Here is a 26,888-nt window from a genome sequence, read left to right on the forward strand (position 1 = left end):
CTTGGTCTAGGAAGTACTCAATATATCCTTACAAATTTAAATATGGCTTTTGAAACCAAAAAAATTTTTTTTCCAAATAGGTAACTTTCTAAGTGAGTGTCTAGGCATACATATATATAGCAAGTCAAAATTTCAGACCATTGATACTCAGAAATGCAAAATTACTAACTATTTCAGTTGATGTTATACTTATTTCATCAACTGTACTTTTTGTGTATTTTTCCTAAAGCTCTTACATGCAATTTTTTTGAGGGAAGTTACGCTTATTTTTTTTTTGTCTTTTTTTTTTTTTTTTTTTTCTTTTTCGGGAGAACAGGGTCTCGCTATATTGCCCAGGCAGGTCTCGAACTCCTGGGCTCAAGCTATCCTCCCGCCTCTTGCCTCCCTGAGAGCTGGGATTACAGGCGTGAGCCACCGCGCCCGGCTACATGCAATTTTTTTAAACAATGAAGTAAACATTATGTCTATTCTTGCAATCCTGGCCATAGTAAAATATGAAACAAGTTCAAAATTCTTAATCTTGGCAAAGACAATTTAAACTAAGCATATAATATATCTGAAACACATACCCATCAGTGAGTCAGCAAATCTGGGGAAAAGCAACTGTGATTGACTATGAGGCTGCTGTAATTAATCTACATCATCTCGTTGAAAAGGTACTACCTGAATTTCTTTGGCTATCCTTTCTGCTAATGCTGTACAATTTGCAGCAATTATTCTTCGTGACATTAAGTCGAATGGTCCACCTAAAACAAATCAAGTATGGTAAATAGTTATATCTGGTACAAAAATAATTTACATCAAACAAGTACAGCAATGTGCACTATGGTCAATCATGACATTTTAATACTTTCAGTTTTCTTTTAAAAATCTACTGCACTGTCACATAACTATAATGTTTAAGCTTTGGCAATCCATAGCTGAGTGTCTAAGTATATGTTTTTAAAAATACCAGTTTTTTGGTATTTACTGGCAAGGTTGGTGGGGGAGAGAGGGAGTCTCAAGTCATGCTAATCCGAAAAATGCCATCTATTCTCTATTTCTTTGTTTGTGTGCGTGTGTGTGTGTGTATACACTCTTATTACCCCTTTACTGTTTAAGAATCTATGGACAGAAAATGTGACTCCAGTTAATTTTCATACCACTGTCCTTCCCATTTCCTTATTTCTTTGTTGCCCTTCTTTCAGATCACTGGTGAATTCTTTGAACCCAGGTTCACTCTTCACTTCAAAAATTTCACCATCAGCTCAAAGCAAATATTTAACTTCTCTAGTCCCAACACAGAAGGTGATGGTGGAGGACTGAAGTCCATCATCAACTATCACAATGGTCAGCATTCAAAGAACTCTGAATACAAGCCTCAGACTCAGTGACTGTCTAGGCTTTCTCTACAGCCTTTCAGGAGTTCCTGTTACTCACATTTGAAAAGGCTTAGCCATTTATCACTATCAGTCCCACATTGCCATTAGTTCTCATCCTTGCCTCTATCTCCTAATGTTTATTTTGATTTTGCACAAAATTATATAGGCTGTTTGTCTTAAAATCCAAGCTATCATATATATCAAACTTTTTTAAAACTCCACATACAGAGGACAGTCCAAGAGATGTAAAGGGAAAAATGATTCAGTATCTCATAATTTTACCAGTAACATCCATTAGCACACCACCAGCTTCAGTAACAATAATGGCAGCTCCTGCAATATGCCAGCAGTGAATTCCCATTTCATAAAATGCCTCTGCTCCTCCACTTGCCACAATACATATATTAGTAGCTGCTGTTCCAGCACTCCGGATCCTAAAAAATAGTATTCAAAAATGGCAGATTGAAAAACATAACCTTTTAAGTAAGGTATTCCTCCTAACTTCAGTTTGAATGTTGACTAAGTTGAACCAATCTAGAGAATAAATGTAAAAAAAGATGGTATTTAATCTTAAAATAAAAGTATATATAATCCAGTTATGATGTACTGTATAAATCCCGAAACTAATCCTCACAAAGCAATAATTTAATAAGATAAACATGAAAACAATAATTTTGCAGAAAAAAAGCCCTAAAAATAATGCTATAATTCTACTATAACAGCATGCAAATGCATTCATACTTTTTAAACCCAAGGCAACTACAGCTTATTTTACACAGATACACACACACACACACATACACACATACACAATGCACAATAATCTCTAGGGAGCATAAAGTATCATGATATTGATCATTCCCAACTGGATGTGCATCATATCTGGATGTGCAATCCCCTAAAGGGATTGCAACCCACCTGGGTTCTGCATAAACCTAGGTCTCCTTTGAAAGATTACTACAGGTTTTTCCTCTTATAGCACCTCTTCCTTGAAAATACAGCAAGGTAAGATGAATATGTAAGATACAAGTAAGAATAAGTAATATACTACTTGATAGCAATTATAGTGATAACTTATTCAGTAAAGGTGTGGTGGCTCACACCTGTAATCCCAGCACTTCGGGAGGCCAAGGCAGGCAGATCACAAGGTCAGGAGACCAAGACCATCCTGGCTAACATGGTGAAACCCCGTCTCTACTAAAAATATATATATATAAAAAATTAGCCGGGCGTGGTGGTGGGCACCTGTAGTCCCAGCTACTCAGGAGGCTGAGGCAGAAGAATGGCGTGAACCTGGGAGGCGGAGCTTGCAGTGAGCCAAGATCAAGCCACTACACTCCAGCCTGGGCAACAGAGCAAGACTCCATCTCAAAAAAAAGAAAATCATCAATAAATGTTAAAATTAATGGGTAAAAGTTTGACATTTTCAGTATCAAAGTATCTCTCCACAAGATATATAATAAGTATAGTGAGGAAAAAATAGCATTTTTACGATGATCTAGCTACCATTACCAAGTAATCCAAGTTAATATTACCCATAATAAGACAAAAAGATACCATGTGCCTCCTGATATGATGCACTGAGAAGTATAGAACATTACTTCTGTGACATTCCTGCCAAAAATGCATAATCCAAATGTAATCATAAAGAAACTAGACAAATTGAAATCAAGAGATAGACTACAAAATAATTGGCCTATACTTTTGAAAAACGTCAAGGTCATAAAAGATAAAGAAAGATCAAGCAAGTTCTAAATTAAAGGAAACTGATGAGAAATGAGAACTAAATGCAATGTATGAGTCTGGATTGGACCTTGGGTTAAAATTTTTTTCAAAATTTGAATAAAGTCTTTATATTAGATTATGTTAATTTCCTGACTTTTATAATTGTACTGTGGCTGTGTTAGACAATGTTCCTTTTTATTAAAGAAATATACACTGAAATGTGTTTTTAGAAGAAAAAGGTCGTTATGTCTGCAAGCTAATTGCAAATGGCTTTTATTCAAACTCCTTTTGTGACTGTTTAAAGCTCTGGAAATAAAGCAGTGGGTTGTACTTACCAAGATCTTTCCCAGTTTATTTTTTTAAAAAGTAATGATAAATTGATTACAAATGTATTTATTTTGTATCTATAAAAAATATTGCACCTAAGTACATCCTTCATCTCAAAGCGATTTTTTTAAAAAAAGGATTAGAATGACATAATGTCTTTGATTTGGAATTTTTTCCTGCCTATGTTTTTGCTGCACATCAAATTTAAGAAAGAACTAGCGGGTGCAATAAATTTCCAAGATGTTTGTTTCCCAAGTGAATGAAATCAAATTAGCTTTTGTGGCATTTTTTCAGTTATAAAGAAAGATTTGTTTCTCCCCTTTTCATATGAGATATGTGATAGCTGATATCTCATATTATAGAAAGCAAAGACCAAGATCTTTTATAAGTAATCCCTTAGTATTCTATTCAGAGAGAATCCTAGGCTAGCGGAACAACAGTCATAGGAACTAGTGGTGCTTCCATCACTTCTAATGAACATCATGGGATCTCAGGCAAGGAGTCTTGTAGTCAGCTAGAGCATATATTTTGTGAGCAAATATTACCAAAGAGATTACTTATATTACCAGGTAATTAAGGCTGTGGAATAGATTCTACACTGTGCCTTCTGAAACCTATCTTAGTCTGATCCTCCTATACAGCTAATAGGGTATATCATAAAAAAGACTATGTTTGGGGTCATAGAGAGTTGAGTTTGTTCCATGCTCAGCTGCTTAAAAACCTTAATCCAGGCCAAGGATTGTGGCTCATGCCTGTAATCCCAGCACTTTGGGAGGCCAAGGAGAGTGGATCACCTGAGGTCAGGTGTTTGAGATCAGCCTGGCCAACATGGTGCAACCCTGTCTCTACTAAAAATACAAAATTAGCCCGGTGTGGTGGCACATGCCTGTAATCCCAGCTACTTGGGAGGCTGAGGCAGGAGAATTGCTTGAACCCAAGAGGTGGAGGTTGCAGTGAGCCGAGATCACAGCACTGTACTCCAGCCTGAGCAACAAGAGTGAAACTCCATCACAAAAAAAACCAAAAAAACGAATCTGGACCAAGTTTCTTCTTTGAGTTTTAGCTTTCTTGTCATCCAATAGGGATACCAATTTACCTTAGATCACTGTTACAATAACTACAAATAATATTTGTAAAGCACCAAAAGAGTGCCTGGCATATAAAAGATCCATAATAAAAAGTAGCTATGTTTATGATAAAATTATTCTCAAATGATGATGCCAGAAAATATACACCAGGTACATTTCTTCTAATTAAATTTTGAAAAATTAAAGGAAATTGAGCCACAATAATTGTTGTCTCAAAAATATTTGTTCCTAGTTAGGAACCTATTAGACTGTTTCTGCTTGTTTAAAGCATTCATTCAGATTATGACTCCCTTTAGTTTCATTGTTTTGTATAAGTAACTCTGAAATCACATTGCTAAGCTAAAGAAGCAGCTGAATGCAAAAGATCTTAAATCAATGTCAGAACTTCTCCTTGGTAATATTTCCCTGGTTATACTTCTGAAAAAACCCTGAAGTAAAAATTAGTTTTTACTTTATCCAACAGCAAAATTAAAGGTTAAAATTGTAAACCTCTTACAGCTCTTTGATGACTAACATAACCATTTTATAGCCCGTTGTTACAGTCCTTGCTTCAAGACAGCACCCTGTAGCAGCAGATTTATTTCCCTTCCCTCAAGGACATCGTTCTGAGAGCTTCTGTAGCTGTTTGACAGAGGCTGTCTCTCTTTTACTTTACTCGTTACTATATAGAACAAAGATGTGTAGTACAAAATTAGTTTGTACATGGCCAAACTATATTTTTAAGGTCCCGACTGCTAAGAGAAATCCAATATTGGAGAAAGAGAAATGATCTGGGAGCCAGAATTCTAGTCATATTTCCACCCAGCTGTTCGATCTAAAGCAACCACATCACCTCTCTGAGCCTCAGTCGACTCACCTACAAAATAAGGCTGGATTATTAGATGATCTTTGATCAGGTCTAAGACTCTTATAACTCAGTGATGATATTTTCAAAAGGAAAAAAGGTAGAAACAGTAGGCAGTAAAACATCTGTTATTCAAAACTTACAGATTTTTGTTGAATAACAAAATTTATGATTTTTAATGCAAACAACTATAATAAAAGTCAGAAATTCTATTTAATATAGCATAACTATATTAAAGACCTCAAAACTCTAGCTTTTCTTGAAAATGTAAACATAAAAGTAAGGATAGATATTTGCTTTTAATTTCTGCATTTACGAAACTAATTACAGAAGGACTCTGAGGTTTAGAGAGGAATAGTGGCATGCTGATTTTGAAACTCCCTATTACCCACCTGAAAAATAAAATTAAATAAAATCAAAGAGGAAGGCAAATAAAACCCACAAGACCTATTCCCTCAGCATTTCTAGGAATCGGAAAATACAAATCTCAAACTACCTGTGAGCAGAAGAAAGAGCAAACAAACTAATTCTAACAGAGCATTCCTAGCCTGTGGATACACAGAGTGGAGGAGAAGAGGCAGAAAAGACTTTGTGAGGGATAGCAGGGAGGAGCCAAGGACCCACAGGGAACACAGAAAAAACCACCCTCAGAAAAGAGTATAAGTGAGACAATAAATACAAAATCACTGAGCACAGATCAGCACTTGGTAATTCACAGTCCAGCTACCTTGGGGAAACTGTGATTTTGGAGGAGAATCAGATAAGACAGAAGAGGTGGTACCTCTTGGAGACCAAGAATTCAAGGAAAAGTTGGAACTAAGATTGAAAGATTAAGGATCCTGCAGAAATCAACGATAAGCAAGATAAGCCAACCCTGCCTACCACAACCACTCAACAGATATTATAAAGGAAACTGCACAGAAGGGCAGAAATGACAAAATACAGAGCTCTGAACCAAAGAGCCCTGATAACAAAATGAATCAAAATAGAAAAAAGTAGAGCACATCCTCACAAACCTGCAAAACATCAGACATTGCTAATAAAAATGGGTTTCTTTTTGTTTGAAGTCTCTCCAGAAAATCAACATTGTGAACAGTGAGAATACATGGACAAAGGGAGGGGAGTATCACTCACTGGGGCCTGTCGGGGAGTGGGGGACAAGGGGAGGAGGGAGAGCATTAGGACAAATACCTAATGCATGCGGGGCTCAAAACCTAGATGACAGGTGCAGCAAATCACCATGGCACATGTATACCTATGTAACAAACCTGAACATTCAGCAAATGTATCCCGTAACTTAAAATTTTTTTTAAAAATTGCTGCTGTAACATGACAAAAGAATATAAAAACAACATTCTGTCTTTTAAAATAAAAAACAATAATGAAGCAGAAGAAAACTGAAACATCAATACAATCTGAGTTAAATAGCCTCAAACAAATACTTGTGGTTGTGAATATGAAAAAAAAAATTGTTAAATCTGAAATAGAGACTAAAAGCAGAAATGAAACAAAAAATTTTAAAAAAAAACAGGATAAGTGAACTCAGCAAAGAAATGGGGAGAAAATGAAGAATAAATTACAAGGTGCCCAAAAGGGCACAGATGCAAAAGAAAACTTAAATGAAATCAGGAAAAGCAATAAAAAGAGACTGAGAGAAAGCAGCTGAATGGAAGACACAGGGAGATGGAATATTCTTATTGGTGTCTCTGAAGAGGAAAATGATAACCGAAGTGCAATAATATTTAAAATTATATCTCAAGAAAATTTTCCATAAGTAAACAAGATATGTATCTACATATTAAATAGAAAATTGATGCAGAATAAGCAATTCTAAGATATTCTTGTAAAACTATTAGTTAAGACTTTAGGATAATGGTAATGAAATGCATGAATTTGTATGTGAGAAAGACATGAGTTCTGGGTGTCAGGGGTGAATGCTATGGTTTGAGTGTTTGTCTCCTTCAAAGTTCATGTTGAAACTTAATCTCTAGTAGCAGTATTGAGAGGTGGGGCCTTTAAGAGAAGATTGGGTTGCATGGGCTCTGCCTTTGTGAATGGATTAATCCATTCATGGATTAGTAGTTTATTGAGTTCTCATGGGAATAAGACGTATTGAGTTATCATGGGAATATGGCTTTAAAAGAACTCGAAGAGAGACCTGAGCGAGCAGGCTCTGCTCCCTCACCATATGATGCCCTGTGCTACCTCAGGACTCCACAAAGAGTCCCCACCCGCAGGAAGGCCCTCACCTAACGCAGCCCCTCGACCTTGGACTTCTCAGCCTCCGTAACTGAAAGAAATAAATTCCTTTTCTTTATACGTTACTCAGTTTCAGGTATTCTGTTATAAGCAGCACAAAACAGGCTAAGACTATCTCTCCTTGTGAAAATTTAAGAATTAATCTCTTGGGTGAAAAAGGAACTACAAACAAATTACAGAACTTATGAAATACACTTATTATAATGAAAACAATAAATAATCAGAATGTATAGAAGATATTGAAAGCAGTGATCCGATAAAAATTCATAGCCTAAAAACTTATATCAATAAATATCAAGAATTAAAATTTTCTACTCAAAAGGGAAAAAAGAAAACAGGCCGTCGGCTCCGCGGCGCCGCCATGGCCGACGTGGAAGACGGAGAGGAAACCTGCGCCCTGGCCTCTCACTCCGGGAGCTCAGGCTCCAAGTCGGGGAGGCGACAAGATGTTCTCCCTCAAGAACTGGAACACGGTGGCCATGTGGAGCTGGGACATGGAGTGCGATACGTGCGCCATCTGCAGGGTCCAGGTGATGGATGCCTGTCTTAGATGTCAAGCTGAAAATAAGCAAGAGGACTGTGTTGTGGTCTGGGGAGAATGTAATCATTCCTTCCACAACTACTGCATGCCCCTATGGGTGAAACAGAACAATCGCTGCCCTCTCTGCCGGCAGGGCTGGGTGGTCCAAAGAATCGGCAAATGAGGGTGGTTAGAGGGCTTCTTAGTGCAGTTGTTCAGAGCCCTGGTGGATCTTTAATCCAGTGCCCTACAAAGGCTAGAACACTCCAGGGGATGAATTCTTCAAATAGGAGCTGATGGATCTGTGGTCCTTTGGGACTCATCAAAGCCTTGGTTTAGCATTTTGTCAGTTTTATCTTCAGAAATTCTCTGTGATTAAGAAGATAACTTATTAAAGATGGTCCTTCCTACCTCTGTGGTGTGCGTCACGCACACAGCTTAGAAGTGCTATAAAAAAGGAAAGAGCTCCAAATTGAATCACCTTTATAATTTACCTATTTCTATACAGCAGGCAGTGGAAGCAGTTTCAGAGAACTTTTTGCATGCTTGTGGTTGATCAGTTAAAAAAGAATGTTACAGTAACAAATAAAGTGCAGTTTAAAACCCCTCCCAAAAAAAAGAAAACAAAGTGTACAAAAAGCACAAGGATGAAAATAATAGGGTGGAAAAGAGAAAAATAGTAAATAAATCAAAATTCTGGGTCTTTGATAAACGACTAGGTAACAAGACTAAAAATATGAACAAAGAAGAAAAGCACAAATACACAAAATAAGTGATAAGGGGGAAATAATTATTGATATGGAGAAGCCAGAAATTGTTTATAAAATTCTACCTTGCAGACCTCTATGCAAATGATTTGAAAACTTAAAGGAAATGAGTAATTTCTTAGGCTATGGAAATGTTCCAGATCAAAGGAGGCTAAAGAGACGTGACATCTAAATGTAATGCTCACCCTAAACTGAATCCTGTACCAGTGGAAGGCACATGTTATAAAGGATATTATTAGATCTACTGACAAAACTGACAAGACTGAATATGGATGGTAGATTAGACAAAAAGTATATTTGTGAAGTCAATTGTACTGTGGTTACAGAAAAAAAATCCTATACTTCAAGAGCCATGATATATATTATATACTCTAAAATAATGAGGGAGAAAAAATGTGTGTACACATACACACACACACACACACACACACACATACAGAGAGAGAGAAGACGAGAAAGAATAATTAAATGATAAAGCAAATGGAGTAAAATATTCACAACAGACAAATCTGTTAAAAAAGGCAATTGTTCTTTGCACTATTTTATTTCTACAACTTTTTGTTATGTTTGAAATTATTTTCAAAGAAAACATTTCAAAGCTACATTACAAAATTAGAATTATGGTACCAATCCCATTTCTATTAATATTTCATTTCTAAAGGAAAATATATTATTTTAAGATGTTAAAGGATCTAGAACTTTAGGTGGAAAATGAGAAGAGCTCACCCGTGAATAGGAATTCAAGAAAGCTTTTCCATATTGGAAAGAATAGTTCTTACAATTTCTGATGTTCTGCAATAGCCCAGCTCGGTCACCAAGAGTGATTTGGTAATATCTAAAAAGGAAATGTTTTAAATAATCACTAGGTTTTAATAACTAGAATTCCAAAAAAAATGACACTTTTATTCAGAAGAAAATATAACATGTTTATCCCTCTTCCTAGTTTTATCAAATTCATTTCTAAGCTTTTAAATATTAAAACTGATAAATGTGTTATTTCCAAGTCAGCTTTTTATAAGCATCAAAAAGAGTTCAGCTCCTTAGACCATTCCCCCAAATGTACAGAATATAACCAATTTGCCTGCAGGCATGATATGTGTAGTGAAAAAAAAGCAAATATCTTAAACACAAAAAAGTAGGTGTTAGAAACTAAATTCAGTAGGGAACTTATATATAGATTTGAAAGAAAACAAAAACGAAAATTACATGGTAGCTCTTCTCTGACTTCCATTTACAAATTTGGCAAATTATCCAAGGCTTTCCATTTTCCTCTGAAACATCCTGACTGAAGCTCAGGACACACTCGACATCCCACACGTCACCTCTTCCCATCAGACAAGATGTATGTTCACCAAGTGTGTTTGTCCTGAGCATTTTTGTAACTGTTGTACTCCTTTTTAAAACTAATTTTAAGTTCCAGAGTACATGTGCAGGATGTGAAGGTTTGTTACATAGGTAAACATGTGCCATGGTGGTTTGCTGCACCTATCAATCTATCACCTAGGTATTAAGCCCAGCATGCATTAGCTACTTTTCCTGATGCTCTTCCTTCCGCCCCTCAACTCACCCCCCACCGACAGGTCCCAGTGTGTATTGTTCCCCTCCCTGTGTCCGTGTGTTCTCATCGTTCAGCTCCCATGTATAAGTGAGAACATGAAATGTTTGGTTTTCTGTTCCTGCATTAGTTTGCTGAGGGTAATGGCTTCCAGCTCCATCCATGTCCCTGCAAAGGACATGATCTCATTCCTTTTTATGGTTGCATAGTATTCCATAGTATATATGTACCATATTTTCTTTATCCAGTCTATCATTGATGGGCATTTGGGTTGATTCCATGTCTTTACTATTGTGAATAGCGTTGCAATGAACATATGTGTGCATGTATCTTTGTAATAGAATAATTTACATTCCTTTGGGTCTATACCCAGTAATGGGATTGCTAAGTCAAAGAGTATTTCTGGTTCTAGATCTTTGAGGAATTGCCACATTGTCTTCTACAATGGTTGAACTAATTTACATTCCCACCAATGATGTAAAAGTGTTCCTATTTCTCCACAACCTTGCCAGCATCTGTTATTTGACTTTTTTCATTGCCATTCTGACTGGTGTGAGATGGTATCTCATTGTGGTTTTGATTTACATTTCTTTAATGATTAGTGATGTTGAGCTTGCTTTCACATGTTTTTTGGCCTCATGAATGTCTTTTCTTGAGAAGTGTCTGTTCGTGTCCTTTGCCCACTTTTTCATGGGGTTATGTTTTTCTTGCAAATTTGTTTGAGTTCCTTGTAGATGCTGAATATGAGACCTTTGTCAGATGGATACATTGCAAAAAGTTTCTCCCACTCTGTAGGTTGCCTGTTCTCTTTGATGACAGTTTCTTTTGCTGTGCAGCAGCTCTTTAGCTTAATTAGATTCCATTTGTCAATTTTTGCTTTTGTTGCGATTGCTTTTGGCAATTTCGTCATGAAATCTTTGCCCGTGCCTATGTCCTGAATAGTATTGCTTAGATTTTCTTCCAGATTTTTTATAGTTTTGGGTTTAACCCATCTGGAGTTAATTTTTGTATAAGGTGTAAGGGTCCAGTTTCAATTTTTCTGCATATGGCTAGCCAGTTCTCCCAGCACCTTTTATTAAATAGGGAATCCTTTCCCCATTGCTTGTTTTTGACAGATTTGTTGAAGATCGATGGTTGTAGATGTGCAGTCTTATTTCTGAGTTCTCTATTCTGTTCCATTGGTCTATGTATCTCTTTTTGTACCAGTACCATACTGTTTCAGTTATTATAGCCTTGTAGTTTGAAGTCTGGTAGCATGATGCCTCTAGCTTTGTTCTTTTTGCTTAGGATTGTCTTGGCTATATGAGTTCTTTTTTGGTTCCATGTGAATTTTAAAATAGTTTCTTCTAAATCTTTGAAGAATGCTAATGGTAGTTTAATGGGAATAGCATTGAATCTATAAATTACTTTGATCAGTATGGCCATTTTAATGATATTGATTCTTCCTATCCATGAGCATGGAATGTTCTTCCATTTGTTTGTGTCCTCTCTGATTTCCTTGAGCAGTGGTTTGTAGTTCTCCTTGAAGAGGTCCTTCACTTCCCTTGACAGCTATATTCCTAGGCATTTTATTTTTTTGTTGTACTACTTTTAATAGTTAAATAATTTAATACTTTGTAAAGTGAGGAATAATTATGCAAAGGAAAAGAGTTGTTTCTATGAAAGCTACCACATTTCTTTGGTTCATACATATTTCTATTATCCTATGATTTACTTTACCTATCTTATATAGATTATCCTCTGATTTACCTTATCTATTTTATATTTATATAATTATAATTTTTACATAAATATAATATGTATTATATTTTATTATAATTTTTATATAATATATATTATATTTTGTTATAATGGGTAAGGTAAATCACAGGATAATTTTGGGATAAGTTTGTTCTTTATTAAAATCAAAAAGCCTATATGATTAGGGATTAATCAAGTGGGGATGACAAATAAATGTACATTTCAGACTTTCATCACCAATGAAAAAATAAAGCATTTTTATAGACTTAAAACTGTCATTTTAAGCAGTTTTAGATTTTGGAGAAGGATTCAAAATGTAAAAAATCTCTGCAATAATATAATGTTAATAGAAATTAGTCATGCACTGAGTTCATTTTAGTGAGCTACTATCGTTTAAATATCAGAAAAGTAGGGCCGGGCGTGGTGGCTCACGCCTGTGAACCCAACAGTTTGGGAGGCCAACGTGGGTGGATCACAAGGTCAGGAGATTGAGACTATCCTGGCTAATATGGTGAAACCTCATCTCTACTAAAAATACAATAAATTAGCCGGCACTCCTGTAGTCCCAGCTACTTGGGAGGCTGAGCAGGAGAATCGCTTGAACTTGGGAGGCAGAGGTTGCTGTGAGCCCAGATCATTCCACTGCACTCCAGCCTGGGTGACAGAGTGAGACTCCATCTCCAAAAAAAAAAAAAAAAAAAATCAGAAAAGTAATTTCAAAGATCATTATTTGAGAACAGTGCTTTTTCAGACATATTCTGATATTCAAATTCACTTTATAACAAAATTATAGATTAACCTTTTAATTATATCTTTCTTAAAAAGCTGTCAGAATTCCATTTCTTCAGGAGATATTTTCACCAGTGTGTTGTTTGATTCCACAGATTAAGCTTTTGCTTTCTTCATTATTATTAAGAACTTCTTATATATTAGAGAGACTGCCATTCATTGCTTTTTTGTCTTTTCGAAGAGACACAGGCAGACTTGCTGACACCTTTAAAAGCATGCAACAAGAATATCTCCACGATTATTGTAAAGCCAGTCAAAAGTACCAGTGACATCATCAATGGGCATATCTTGCCACTCGTTAGAAACAATAGCTGAACAAGTTTAAAAACTGATGTTGTAAAGAATATGTAATATATTGGAGTCATGACGGAAGTGTTAAATATATCCAGGGCCCAATTTAGGTAATTAATCTATGTGTTCACACAGACAATGAGACTTAGCAGCAGAACACAGGCCAGGGGATGAGGCAGTGCAGGCTTTCTAGCAAACAGCTCTCTGATAGCACTGCCTAGGCTCTTCACCCAGGAGACTGAAAATGTGCCAATTACAGAGCAGATTGTTACATACACAAGATTGTTGTCCATGGTGGGGACCCACCAGGAAGATTAATATCATGGCCATAATGACCAGAAGTGTTGCAAGGTCCACAAAACCTGGATCACCTAGCTTGTGAGATATTTTATTTAGTCTCAATATCCTCTTCTTTTGAAGGATGAGTGATCACAACTGTAGATCCTCAAATACTTAGCAAACATCCAAATTTCCCATAAGGATTAAATCTTTCATTTAGTTAGTATGAAGAAAGAATGGCACTTACTAGGACGCTGAGAGCTCCTAGTGGAGTCACCAGTGTGGCCGGTGCAAACCCATATGCAGCTGAGTTGGCCACCTCACCAGCTCCCATTGACAGCGGTCTGGCCTACCACAACCATTCTTTAGGATATGCGTGGCCACCTTGACCTGCTCTCATAGAACCTTTTCTGGCAAGTCGCAGAAAGCCTTTTTTTCCCCGCCCCAAATGAAACTTCCTCCAGTGAAAATGCTGGGGCTCATAGCTAATCCCAGACCAATATAAACGTCATATTTTCCACACCCTTGGCTCATTTAACAAAATGTTCCTGTGAATCACATTGATCACAGAACAGAGAAATTGCCAGTACTGGAGGCAGAATGATGCAACTTTCAAATAGTTTGAAAATAGGCCATCAGTGTGAATGTCCTTAAAGGAATGAGTTGCTTCGCTATCTCAGACCTGGTCTCGCGCTGCTCTCACTCTCTGTAACTGAAGGGCAATCACAGCTAGAAGAGTGCATAAGTTTAATTTGGTCTCTTATGGGAAAAAAAAAGGGGGCTGGAGGAGGTTAGATATGATTTACTCGTTCTCATTTTCTTGTAAATACTACCCTTTATTCTCATTTCAAGTTTTTAAACCCTAGCAGAGTACCTCCAGCCTGCAAGGAAGGAGTGGCGACCTCACCCCAGTCTGCAGGTCAGCCTCCCGGCTTCCCTTCCGCGATCTGGCCCTGGGTACCCTGGCTCACACCCGCACACCCGCACAGAGACCGCCCCGTCTTGCGCAGGCCATCCCGGTAGGAGGTGCGAGCATTCCTGGCGGCATCCTTGTGCAGCTTCCTCCCTGCAGAAGCGCCAAGAAGAATCTGCCCCAGGACCTCTGGTCCCGCTTCCTTCAGTTCTAAGATGCATATTTTTTCATGTTAACATCTCGAAAACTAGGACGCCTCGTCCAATCTTTGGGGCCTTAGAATTCAATAAAAAGAAAATGACCTAAAAATCTGCTCTCAAATTAAGTGATTGAGGAGAAAAATTAAATAAAATCTAGGAGGATTCTGAACTCAAATTGCTTTGCAAGTATCTTTTAAGTTCTTGCTGCACTTAAAAGAATTCAAAGTGCAAACTGAAAAATGTTGGATGTAGTTTGTGGAAGAAAGGTAACTCAAAACTTCAATCAGCTGTGAGAAAGAAGAAAAAAAACTACTTTTTATCTGTGGAATGTCAGCCCCTTCAAATTATCAGGCCCAGAGAGGCATTTAAAGTATACCAGCAGTCAGTCTCACTCCCCCTTGAGCTAAATAATTGCCTCTTGAAGCCACTTGCTATTCAGGCTCTAGACTAACTGATGCCAAGTAGCCATAAAATGCCATATGCTCTATAGTTCAACAATGTATAGCCAATCACTAATTAATGTGATACCAGTAAACCAAAGAAAATTCCCAAAAAACATTAGAAATGACCTCTTCTTCTGATTCATCCCTTTTTCTTTAAAAACTTGAGCCTCTCCGTTCTCTGGAGCACTCTCTAAGACAACCTGGAAGTGCGTCCTGGGCTGCAGACCTCAATCTTGGCCCAAATAAACTCTCTATATTAATTTTGCCTGAGCTTTCTCCTTTTAGGTGGACAGCTGTCATAGAGGAAGAAGACTTCAAATGCCAATCATCCAGTTCATATAAAATGTATGTGTATCATTTTAAGTGATTCCATCTTTAATTGACTTTTTTCCCCAAATTACTTTCCAGTAATTTGTCACAATGGCATCAGATCAGAGGAATTCCACAAGGAATTTTAGCTACAATGGCTAATAAATAAACCATGAACTCAAACGAGGGTAGGAAGCCAGTCTTAATCATCTTCCTATCTCCATCACCAAATCCAGTGCTGAGCCTGAAGTGTTTGCTCAATTACATTTGCTTTCCCTATTTCCACTCCACATTCAAAACTGAAGTTGAAATAACAGAACAAAGAGAAAATAAACACAGTTTATGAATCACTTAACAACTGGGGAATTCCATAGGTAAACATTAAAAGAACAATCAAATATGAGTACACAATATCAATTGCACTAAAACTTGGAGAACAAACCTACCTTCTTGTTGTGAAACCTGTAGTTTTTGACCATTACAAAAGGCACCTTTTCCTTTCCTGGCAGTGTATATCTTGTCTTCCACACATCTGTACACAACTACAAATTCTATCTGCAGAAGAAAAACAAGTTTCCTTTACCAAACCTGAGTATTTTTCACCATTAAATCAATGAATTGTTCTAAAACAGTAACAAGAAAATATCATATACTACTAATAATAGATGGAAATGGCTATACTGTAGGATGATTTCCAGCCTAATCAGAGAAAGTCATCAGAGCTGGAATCCTTCATTCTCATCTCACCTATGTGCAGACTTAATATCACTCACCTTACCTCTCTCCCTCCTGCTCCAGAAGAAGACAGAGCTTTTCTGTCTTCTAAGGTGAACACATATCCTATGTTAGGATTTCTAGCCTCTCTTATATTCTCTGAAAAACTGCTCCATCAACTGCTACCTCTTCTCTTGGATTTTTCTTCTTATACCTTCTCACCCAGTTTCTCCCTCCCTTACAAAACTTTCAAAATGTTATTCCCTCCTTTTCCCTTTACTGCCAATGAGTAGTCTACACTTTGCATCTCCTGTGCTCCTCTTAATACATTACAATTTGGCTTCTGCCCTGATCACTTATTCTTCTGAAAGTCCCTCAGAGAATATCAGTGAACTTTCCTGACCAAATGTATTGTCTGAAGAATTGGAGACTGCTGGCCATCATCAACTCAACTCTTATTTAATACTTCATTCTGTACCTCCATGTTTCCAGAATTACTCTTTCAGTTCTACCTCACTCACCAATCCATCTCAGAGTCACTATTTTAGAACCTCTTACTCTGCCTCAGCCTTAAAAGTTAGGTACCTCAGGCTTTTCTTCCTTCTTCCATTACTTCCATTTCCCTTGTAGCTCTCCATATTCATACAGGTTGGCCTTTCCAGTCCACAAATTCAACTTATTAATAATTTGGTTCCCATCAACCCTATAATCATAGATGAAAACATATACTTTGGAACCTAGTCTTGCAGAATCTCTATCAAGGAGATCAAAATCACTCATTGCCTGATCACTTCCCATTGCTTCCCCATAAATCTCCTCCTACAAATTTAATCTTAAAAACACTTCCCAATTTTGGCATTTCCTTGGCTATTCTCACTGCCTCTACTTAGTTCAGAATCACCCAAACCCCAGTCACTTTCCACTCCAGAACCTCTTCTGTTTCCCAACTACCTAGAAACAAAAAGTAAATTTTCTCATATAGACTGGCCACTGTGCCTTACAGTAAGGCCAAACTAACCTCTGACCTGGCCACTTCCAGTGCTTCCCTCTCCATGAACATCTCACTGTTCCCTACACACATCATGGTCTTCGACTTCTCCAAGCTGTTCTTTGGATTAAAATGCTTTCCTTTTTTCTTTTCCTTTTTTTCCCCATCTGGAAAAGCCCTAATTTTCTAAGGATTAACTCACATGACCAACTTCTAAGACCCCTTATGTTATGAAGATTTTCCCAACCCACTCTCAGCAGAATTGGTGACATCCTTTATTCCCACAGTATTTTTTGTCATGGTTCCACCACATATCGTCTTTACTTGTTCACACATCCAACTCTGTGCTGAGCTGTGAGTTCAATGGCAGGACCAGCACACAGCCCAGGGCTGATTATAGACTGAATGCTCACTTAGCTCCTTTTGGACATTTTCAGGATTAATACAACCCTAGGGCTAAGCCTCCATTTGTAGTAATTTGTGTTTTATTTTCAGAAATTTCTTTAGTGTTTTTGTGTACAGGTTGATCAAACATATCAAAAATTCCCTGAAGACAGGGATGTAAGATAGTAGCAAATATCTTCACTGTTTAACAAAACAAACAGCCAAACAGCAAGGAAATGCAATAGCTATGGATTTTCCTCTACTGGGCTTTCGACACAAGTATTCAATAATGTGTCGATCCCACAATACACTTGCTATTTTCAGACCATGCATTGGCCCTTGCTAATTCTTGGTCTTTAAAGGGCTCTTTTCACTGATACCTATTAAAGCATTCCCAGCTTAAATCCCATCTTTTCCATGAAGCATTTTAGATCACACATAAACTCCTCTCCCATTTCACTCTCTGGCACATATAATGGTGGCTAAATACTGAACTTTCAATTACTTGTGTGCATTTTCTCCTTACAACCTCTGCTTCTCAGAAAACATTACATTTTCTTAGATGGAAATGTATTGTGAACATTTTAACAGTTCTGTAGCTTATATTCAAAATAATGCAGTTATATGAATTGAAAATAAAGGCATCTGAATTTATTATGAAGATACATTTACTCTTTCCCAGAAAATGAAAGCAAGGCATTTAATCAACTATACATTTAAAACAACATACCTTCTTATTTACAACAAAGCCAATCGAAACAGCTACAAAAGGAAATCTTAAAAAAAGACAAAACACAAATTTACCAAGATAGAACTTATTATTAATATAGTTACTAAAATTCATCTTTTCATAATATAAGTACTCATAAAATTTTTCCTATAAACAGTCTTATCCCTCCTCCCTACAATATCTAAGATGCAGAACAGTGTGTATTGTATACAACCCCTTGTGTAAATAGGAGCGAAGAGGACATATTATATACACCTACATGCATTTACACAAGATGCTCCTACAGGCATGAAACATCTCTGAAAGGATTCATAAGAAATGGGTAACAATGGTCACCTGAGAGATGGGTCCTGAGAAACTGGGGACAGAAGTGGCAAGGGTAACATCTACTGTATGCCATTTCCTATCTTTTGAATATCAAATCCCATAATCTAATGACTATGTGAAAATATCTTTTCAAAAAATAAAAGAGTTTTAAGAAAATTAAAGTGAATTGTTAAAAAGAAAAGAGTCGCCATCCTGGCTAACACGATGAAACCCCATCTCTACTAAAAATACAAAAATTAGCCAGGCATGGTGGCGTGCGCCTGTAGTCCCAGCTACTGGGGAGGCTGAGGCAGGAGAATGGTGTGAACCCGGGAGGCGGAGCTTGTGGTGAGCAGAGATCGTGCCACTGCACTCCAGCCTGGGTGACAGAACGAGACTCCATCTCAAAAAAAAAAAAAAAAAATCTATTTTCATCATTTTTCCTGCAGCCTGGAGCCTTGGTAGACACAGGTACTGCATTGTACAGAATTGTTGTTACTTGTCTCTATTCCAACACCAAACCTGTAACTTCACATCTGAAAAGTAGACTGTTCACCATTATTTTTATGGTTGCCTGACAGTTTAAACACATAAGTTGAAATTTCTGACTCACAAGAGAGTCAAGATCAAGGCAAAATAGGGTCAACATAACTACTACAAATAAAAACCTCTATATGAGTTTTTATTTTAACAAAAATAGGATCAAACTATACACACTGTATCATACAGTCTTCTCCTCTTACATTACAATATATCATAAGCATCTTTTCCACATTTAAAAGATACACTATCACATATATAAATCTATAAAGCTTTATAGATTTTAACGATTCTGTACATAGTACAGATGTGTACAACTACATGGCAACTTCAAAAGTAACACTGATGGGCTGGGTGTGGTGGCCCAAGCCTGTAATCCCAGCACTTTGGGAGGCCAAGGTGGGAGGATTGCTTAAGGCCAGGCGTTTGAGACCAGCCTGGGCAACATAGTGAGACCCTATCTCTACAAAAATAAATAAACTAGCTTGGTGTGGTGGCTTGCACCCGTAGTCCCAGCTGCTTGGGAGGCTGAGGTGGGAGCATACTTTGAGCCCAGGAGTTCGAGGCTGCAGTGAGCCATGATCTTGCCACTGTACTCCAGCCTGGGTGACAGAGTGTGACCCTGTCTTAAAAAAAAAAAAAAAAAAGTAACATCTATGTGGAATCCCACCATAGTTGGCTACTCATTTTAACTCACATGTGCAATTCCATCAGGCTTTCTTCTAGTGATATCATACATTTAAACTCTGTGCCAGGCATTATACTAAGTTCTTACATAAATGTACCACTCATAGAGTCCCATCAATAAACAATTCTATTAGACAGGTGACATTAATATGGTCTTTTTAAAAACTGAGGCTTAAAAAGATTAACTTGCCCAAAGTCACAAAGTCAATTTAAAAAACACCAGAATTCAAGCCTAAGCCTGTTGAACCTAACACCCCTCCAATTTTTAACCCTGTTTTCTCTTCTGAACTGAACTCATTCTATATTGACAGCACTCCAATAGTGACCTCATTAGTTTCTTTATCGATCTCAAAGAAGCAAGGTTGTTCGCTTCCATTTTTATATGGCTCCAAGAGTAAGAAAAGAATGGTGAACAGGGCATGCTACTCCACTTAAAAAGATCACACCATTAATATTTCTTTACCTCCATATCTGATGAGAAGTCTGCATAATACAATTTGCTCTATTTACTTTAGATACCCTTTCTTAGAATAAAGATGCATGAACAAAGTGCACAATTCTCTAAAATGTGTATGTTCCCGCACAGAGCACTTTAAAGGGCTATCCAGGTAATACAAAAAGAGCAATTATATTAAAATGTTTAAAACATACCTATGTACAACGTTAGTTATTCCATCAATAGGGTCAATGATCCATGTAGGGTTGTCAGTTAAGACACTTTTCTCCCCGGCTGCCACAGATCCTCACCAATGAAACTAAAAGCAAGAAGAACACACTCCTGTCAACAATTTCCAAACCATGACATTTCCTTAGCTACACAGTCTTGTATAAAATATAAAAGTCTGCACCCTATTTTTATATTGTTGCTTCTTTGTCCCTAGAAAGACTGATAACAGTGAGGGGGAAGCTTTATTTTATTTCACTGAAAGTAAAGTCATGTGAAAAATTACAGAATTCAAAATTTTAAAATGTGGCTGGGCACGGTGGCTCATGCCTGTAATCCCAGCACTTTAGGAGGCCAAGGTGGGTGGATCCCCTGAGGTCAGGAGTTCAAGACCAGCCTGACCAATATGGTGAAACCCCTCTCTACTACTAAAAATACAAAAATTAGCTGGATGTGGTAGCGTGCACCTGTAGTCCCAGCTACTTAGGAGGCTGAGACAGGAGAATTGCTTGAACCCATGAGGTGGAGGTTGCAGTGAGCTGAGATCACACCACTGCACTCTAGCCTGAGTGACAGAGCAAGACTGTCTCAAAAAAAAAAAAATTATAAAATGTAATACCAGAATAAGTAACAGTACATGCGTGTGCATGCGTGTGCACACACACACACGCCAGACAAGAGCAGTTTTTGGAGATGAGAAATCATTAAGGAAATGCCATGATTTTAAAAATGGGTCCAGACACTCTCTAATACTCCCATCAAGAGGCAGAGCCTAATACCCCTTGCCTTGAGTGTGAGCTACACTTGGTAACTTGTTTCTAACTAAATCTTATGGAAATCCCATAAATGGTGCTAGAGTTCACTGGTTTTCTTCTTTCCTATTTTCTTTTCTATTTATTTTCTTTCATTTAAAACTGAACTGTCTTAATAACCACGATCATCATCTTTATTTATCTCTATTTCTCTTAGCTATAAATATTTTTATTTGGAAGAAATATACTTAGCCACGGCTTTACACATTTTTTCTTCTCAATGGCTAAAAACACCAGGAATGGCCAATGACATGACTAGGAAGAAGTCCAGAATCACAGTGCTAACAGTTTAGAATGATAATGTTTCTGTTAAATTTCTGTGCCTGTAAAAGAGCCCTAATTTCAGGATTTTCTCTCAGACTTTCTAGAGTTACAGCCACTCTACCATATAAAGAAGTTTATGATACAGAGAATGAAATTGAACTTTTAAATCATGCCAACAGCAGACATTTGTCACATTAGCTTCCCAGCACCCAACCATTCCTTTTACTGTGAAGGAATCCAAATATTCCTCTTTCCTACTCCCTGTCAGCTTGAGCGTATGCAAAGCACCTAAGCTCAGAAACCACATATCCCTCCAGAATCTGTAATCTTGAACCAATGAGGTAAAGATAAAAGGTTAGTTAGAAAGTATTCAAACCATCAGGAGTCAGGAGTGAGGCTACCAGTGGCCTCCTCAGCCACAGCTCCTGTGTTCCCTCAGATACTCCTCCTCCCTCCCATGGTTCTGGCCCAAGGAGCCCACACCCACAACATAAATCCCTTTTCAGCTTAAGCTAACTAAAGTCAATTTCTGTGTCTAAAATCAAAATGCTTGCCTAGTATAAGTGACTCCAACTTAGATTTCATTTTATCATTTGAAATGGAAATAAATACCTATGAGATGGATACTTTCCTTTATGGAAGAGATAAGCATTTTTTCAACTTTTTGGTCAGTAGCAGTTACCAAATCAGCTGGAGAACTTTTCAGCACAACATTCACTTCATTTTTAAGAGCATCACAAACCACCTAAAAAGGGTTTTTGGTAGGCAAATAGAAAAGCATAAGTAATTTTAAATCAAACAAAAATATAAAACACAAAAATGATTTAAAACATTCAATCTGACTTTAAATAACATTTCTTAAAGATATTCTTGGCTGGGCATGGTGGCTCACGCCTGTAATCCCAGCACTTTGGGAGGCCGAGGCAGGCAGATCACCTGAGGTCGGGAGTTTAAGGCCAGCCTGACTGGCATGGAGAAACCCCATCTCTACTAAAAATACAAAATTAGCCAGGCGTGGTGGTGCATGCCTGTAATCCCAGCTACTTTGGAGGCTGAGGCAGGAGAATCACTTGAACCCAGGAGGCAGAGGTTGTGGTGAGCCGAGGTCATGCCATTGCACTCCAGCCTGGGCAACAAGAGTGAAACTCTGTCTAAAAAAAAAAAACATATTCTTAAGTATTTCTTATAAAAATGTTTATAACATAAGCCTTCAATAATTATGACCTTTTAGGTACAGAATTATATAATCTAACATCCTATTTTAGCTGCACAACTGTTATCACAAGACGTTTAATGATATAAAATTGAAGTACTCACTATAAAGTGTTTAGTAAAAGGAAAACAAATGCAGACTGAACAAAATACATGTTTTATTTAATAAGGCAACCACGCACTTCACACCCATCACATTATGGCTGACAAAGTTTTAATTCATACCTCTCCAGCTTGTCTTGCTAGGGTTACTGCATAATCCATGCATTCCTGCCAAGGATCAGCCATCTTCTGAAAACATTTAACACATGTCAGCACAAAGTAGTTAGAATTCTCTAAAAGTCTTAATTATAGAATAGTTTTTTCACACACAAAAAAAATCTTAATTAGCAACAGACTTTCATTTCAAATTTACCCCCTGCCCTATTCCAGAGTTCAATTTTTTTTCCAAGATTTACTCCTAGACCAATTAAGAACATTTTCTACCTGGATTACTTCACTACTGATGCAGAAATATACAATAAAAAAATTCTATTAAATTATCTCCAAATGTGTCCATACCATAACACATTAAAAAACAAAACACACTCTCCGGTGCACGCCTCCAAGATGACAAAGAAAAGAGGGAACAACGGTTGTACCAAAAAAAGGGCTGCAGCCACGTGCAGCCTATTCCCAGCACAAACTGTACCCAATGCATGCCCAAGGACAAGGCCATTAAGAAATTCGACATTCGGAACATAGTGGAGGCCACAGCAGTCAGGGACATTTCTGAAGCAAGCGTCTTTGAAGCCTATTTGCTTCCCGAACTGTATGTGAAGCTACATTACTGTGTGAGTTGTGCAATTCACAGCAAAGTAGTCAGGAACCGATCTCGTGAAGCCCGCAAGGATCGAACACCCCCACCCTGATTTAGACCTGCAGGTGCTGCCCCACGACCCCCAGGAAAGCTCATGTAAGGAGCTGAGTCCTTAAAGACTGAAGACGGACTATTCTATTGAGAAAAATAAAATAAAAATTGTGCTTAATATTGCATGTTGAGTGTATCTGTGCCAGATAGGGTGGGGATTTTGTGGGTGTTAGACCAAGTGAGAAGTGACACATAGTATTTTCATGAGAAAGAAAGCTTATTCATGTAAATTAAACCTTAATTGTTTGTGGTCATATCCCTGGCCTCGCAATTTGCATAGCTGGGTGAAATAAAGGGACTTTAGGAAAAAAAAAATCAACAACGAAACACTGGTTTAGGAAATAGAGAAAAAGGACACAAGAAAACATTTTAATAGATAGGTAAATGTCTGGGTGAGGGATAAAGTGAAGATAAAAGAAAGAACACTGGGAATACTGAAATAAAAGAAGCTTTGAAAGGAAGCAGCAAAAGGCACATGTACTAACTAAATGCCAGGCAGGCAGGTGCTCTACACAGGAGATTAATTTTTTAATAAGATTATAAAGATCAAGAACTTAAGGCTTAGAGACGAGAACTTATGTACCCAAGATGATAGAAAGAAATAACACAGTAAGAATTTGAACTGATTTTAAATTCCATTGTTCTTTCTATTACGGCATTCTGAGAAAAGAAAATTCCAGGACCAAAAGAATAATAAAAAAGAAAAAAATGAAACATATTACACTGAGATTAGAGAGGAGAAAAAACAACAACATATATTTGTGTTCTGAAGTGTCCAGCTTTCCACTGACTTCTGAAGACTAGAATAACTAACTCATCAGTGGCTTGACCACACTCTAAAGACTGTACCTAGCACAATGAAGCTTTTTAAGCTGTCAGATTCCAAAAATGTGGCCTCAGTATAAAGCAATCCTAGTTTTGCCTTCTTTACAGTTGAGAATAGCTAACATAGAGTTGCATCTTGAAGATACTCAGAAATCCCTATCTTGGGGCTTACATTATAGGAAAAGAGACAGAAGAGGAAAGGAGGGCAAAGGACTAATACAGTGAGTTTCTGCCTGTTGCTTTTTCTTCCTGATAAAGGCATTTAAAAAAAAATTTTAAAGGAGGCCACTCTCTGAGTCATATAAGTAACTCCTTAGAGATCTTCAAGAATTGTTACCAAACTTTTTTTCATTCTGACACTCATTCTGCTCTGCTAGTCTTAACAGAACTAGATGTTTTCAAGTTGCACCTGCTTTTCTGCCAGAAATGTCTCAAGTCACTCACAGCACTAATGTCACTTCGACCAATTCTTCAGTGCCCATTTCAAAAGCTACCCTCTCTTCTAGGGATTCTCCACCCAGAAGTCACTATGTGTTTCACCCTTCAATAGATGTTTGCTGAATACCTATTATATGCTATACACTGCACCATGGGGAGGAACACCAGGTCCCATTCACACTTACTCTCTACGAGGGGACTCAGATATTAATCAAAAATGCACAGACCACATGCAACATCATAACTGTAATAATAAAGGCTTAGGAGGAGAAGTGCAATGACAAGCATCTAACAGGGGAGCTTTAACCTGGACTTAGGCATCAGATCAGGTTTCCCTGAAGACAAGATTAAACCAAGATGAGAAGAACAAGTGAACAGGCATGAACTCACTCAACTGCAGGATGCCTGGTACATGAAGACTACCTGAACAGCCTAAGTGTGACAGCTCAGAGGTCAAGGGAATTAGGAGGGATAAAGCTGGGGAGAAAGTGGGGTCCCTTACAGAGTAGGTCCCTTACAGGTCCTTGCAGGACCTTACAGGACCTTAGGGATAAGACTTTGATGGGAGACACTTGAGGTATCACTGCATTGTGGCTACTGAACAGACTGGCAGAAAGTGGGTGTGGGTGGACGGTTAGACGATTTACATTCGGGATGCAGTAGTGCGGAGGAGACCTGATGATTGGCTGAAACCTGGGGAGGGAAGTTTTGCTGGTGGGGAAGCTAAGGGAGTCAAGAGGTATCTGTTTTGGGAGATAAAATTGGGGAGACTCAGTAACAGATTGGCTATGGAGTACGAGGGAGAGGAAGAGTTCAGGGATGACCAGATTTTTCCCTCTGGCAACTGAATGCATAACGGTCACATCTACTGAATGGGGAGTAACAAAAAAAAGAGTCAAGTTTGGGATGTGGGTAAGAGGTTGGAAAATTAAGAGTTCAATTAGCAGAGATACGAGGCCTCCCTGAAATCAGAAGAAGCTGTCAATTACGCAGCTGAATAGATGGATCCTGAGCTCAGAGGAGAGGTTTCACCTGCAGATATAAACATGTAAGTTACTTGAGTAGACAGCAACTGAGGGCCTGAGTCTGGACTTCATCAGATAGGCATGACTGATAGATAATTGTGTAGGAATATCATCCCACAAAATCAGTATGATCTAATAGTAATAGACCGGGGAAACCCAGTGAGGCCTGTCTATTCAGATTCTTCTTGGTTCCCCTTTGCAGCATTCCTTCCTCCTGGGTATGGAGCAGGGCCTCTTCCGAAATGGGAGTCTTATGACCTACAATCAGACAAAGATAGGCCAGATAATTTATTTATAACCGGCTACAAGACACAAAGGTAGGGGAAGATTCTTACCTTGGGGAGAAAAAGCAGCAGATGAAAGGAGGGCAGAAGGTCAAAGAGAGAAATTCCACTTTTCTGGGGGCTGCAGTGCCCCGACATTATAACAAAAGACTGTAACAATGGCTTATGGGAGTTATGAGCCAGTAATGGTGGATGAAAACATATATATGTAATACATTTATTCTGATATACACGTATATATCATATCGCAAGTACATTTCTTGATGGAAAGGGGCCGTATTTACTCACTTTCATTTTCCCAAATCCATAAACATCTGAACTGTTTCCTGCAGTTTCTGTCCTGGTCACACCCTTCCCAGCGTGGGAGCCAGGCCATCTTCCTCTCGGCCACCTGTCCCCAGCAGTGCGACTGGCGCTGCCCCATCTCTTACGGTGACTACGTGTAAGTGAGCTCTCTGTCATCTGTCGACCACCTGTCCCTAGCAGCGCGATTGGCGCTGCCAGTCATCTGGGCGCTGCCCCATCACTTACGGTGACTAACTGAGCCTGGGATGCGCCAAGTTTCTCTGAGCTTTTCGGAGTAGGGAAAATGAAGAGCGGCAATGATTCCACAGAAGCTGCTACAGGGGTTAAGTGCAGTGGCGTCCGCTATCCGCTGCTCCAACGTCGGGACTGTTCCTGGTCACCCCAGGGCA

At 38.1% G+C, this 26,888-nt stretch overlaps 4 pseudogenes; 2 read left to right on the top strand and 2 right to left on the bottom strand.

The window, feature by feature from the left end:
• Positions 1-328: 328 nt before the first annotated feature.
• Positions 329-26,584, bottom strand: LOC129485830 (inositol monophosphatase 1-like; annotated as a pseudogene).
• Positions 7,958-8,740, top strand: LOC129485829 (RING-box protein 2-like; annotated as a pseudogene).
• Positions 13,004-14,079, bottom strand: LOC129485828 (magnesium transporter NIPA2-like; annotated as a pseudogene).
• On the top strand, positions 23,321-23,690 carry LOC134737170 (small ribosomal subunit protein eS26-like; annotated as a pseudogene).
• Positions 26,585-26,888: the final 304 nt, after the last annotated feature.

This window comes from Symphalangus syndactylus, chromosome 7, assembly GCF_028878055.3.
Source record: "Symphalangus syndactylus isolate Jambi chromosome 7, NHGRI_mSymSyn1-v2.1_pri, whole genome shotgun sequence".
Lineage (NCBI taxonomy): Eukaryota > Metazoa > Chordata > Mammalia > Primates > Hylobatidae > Symphalangus > Symphalangus syndactylus.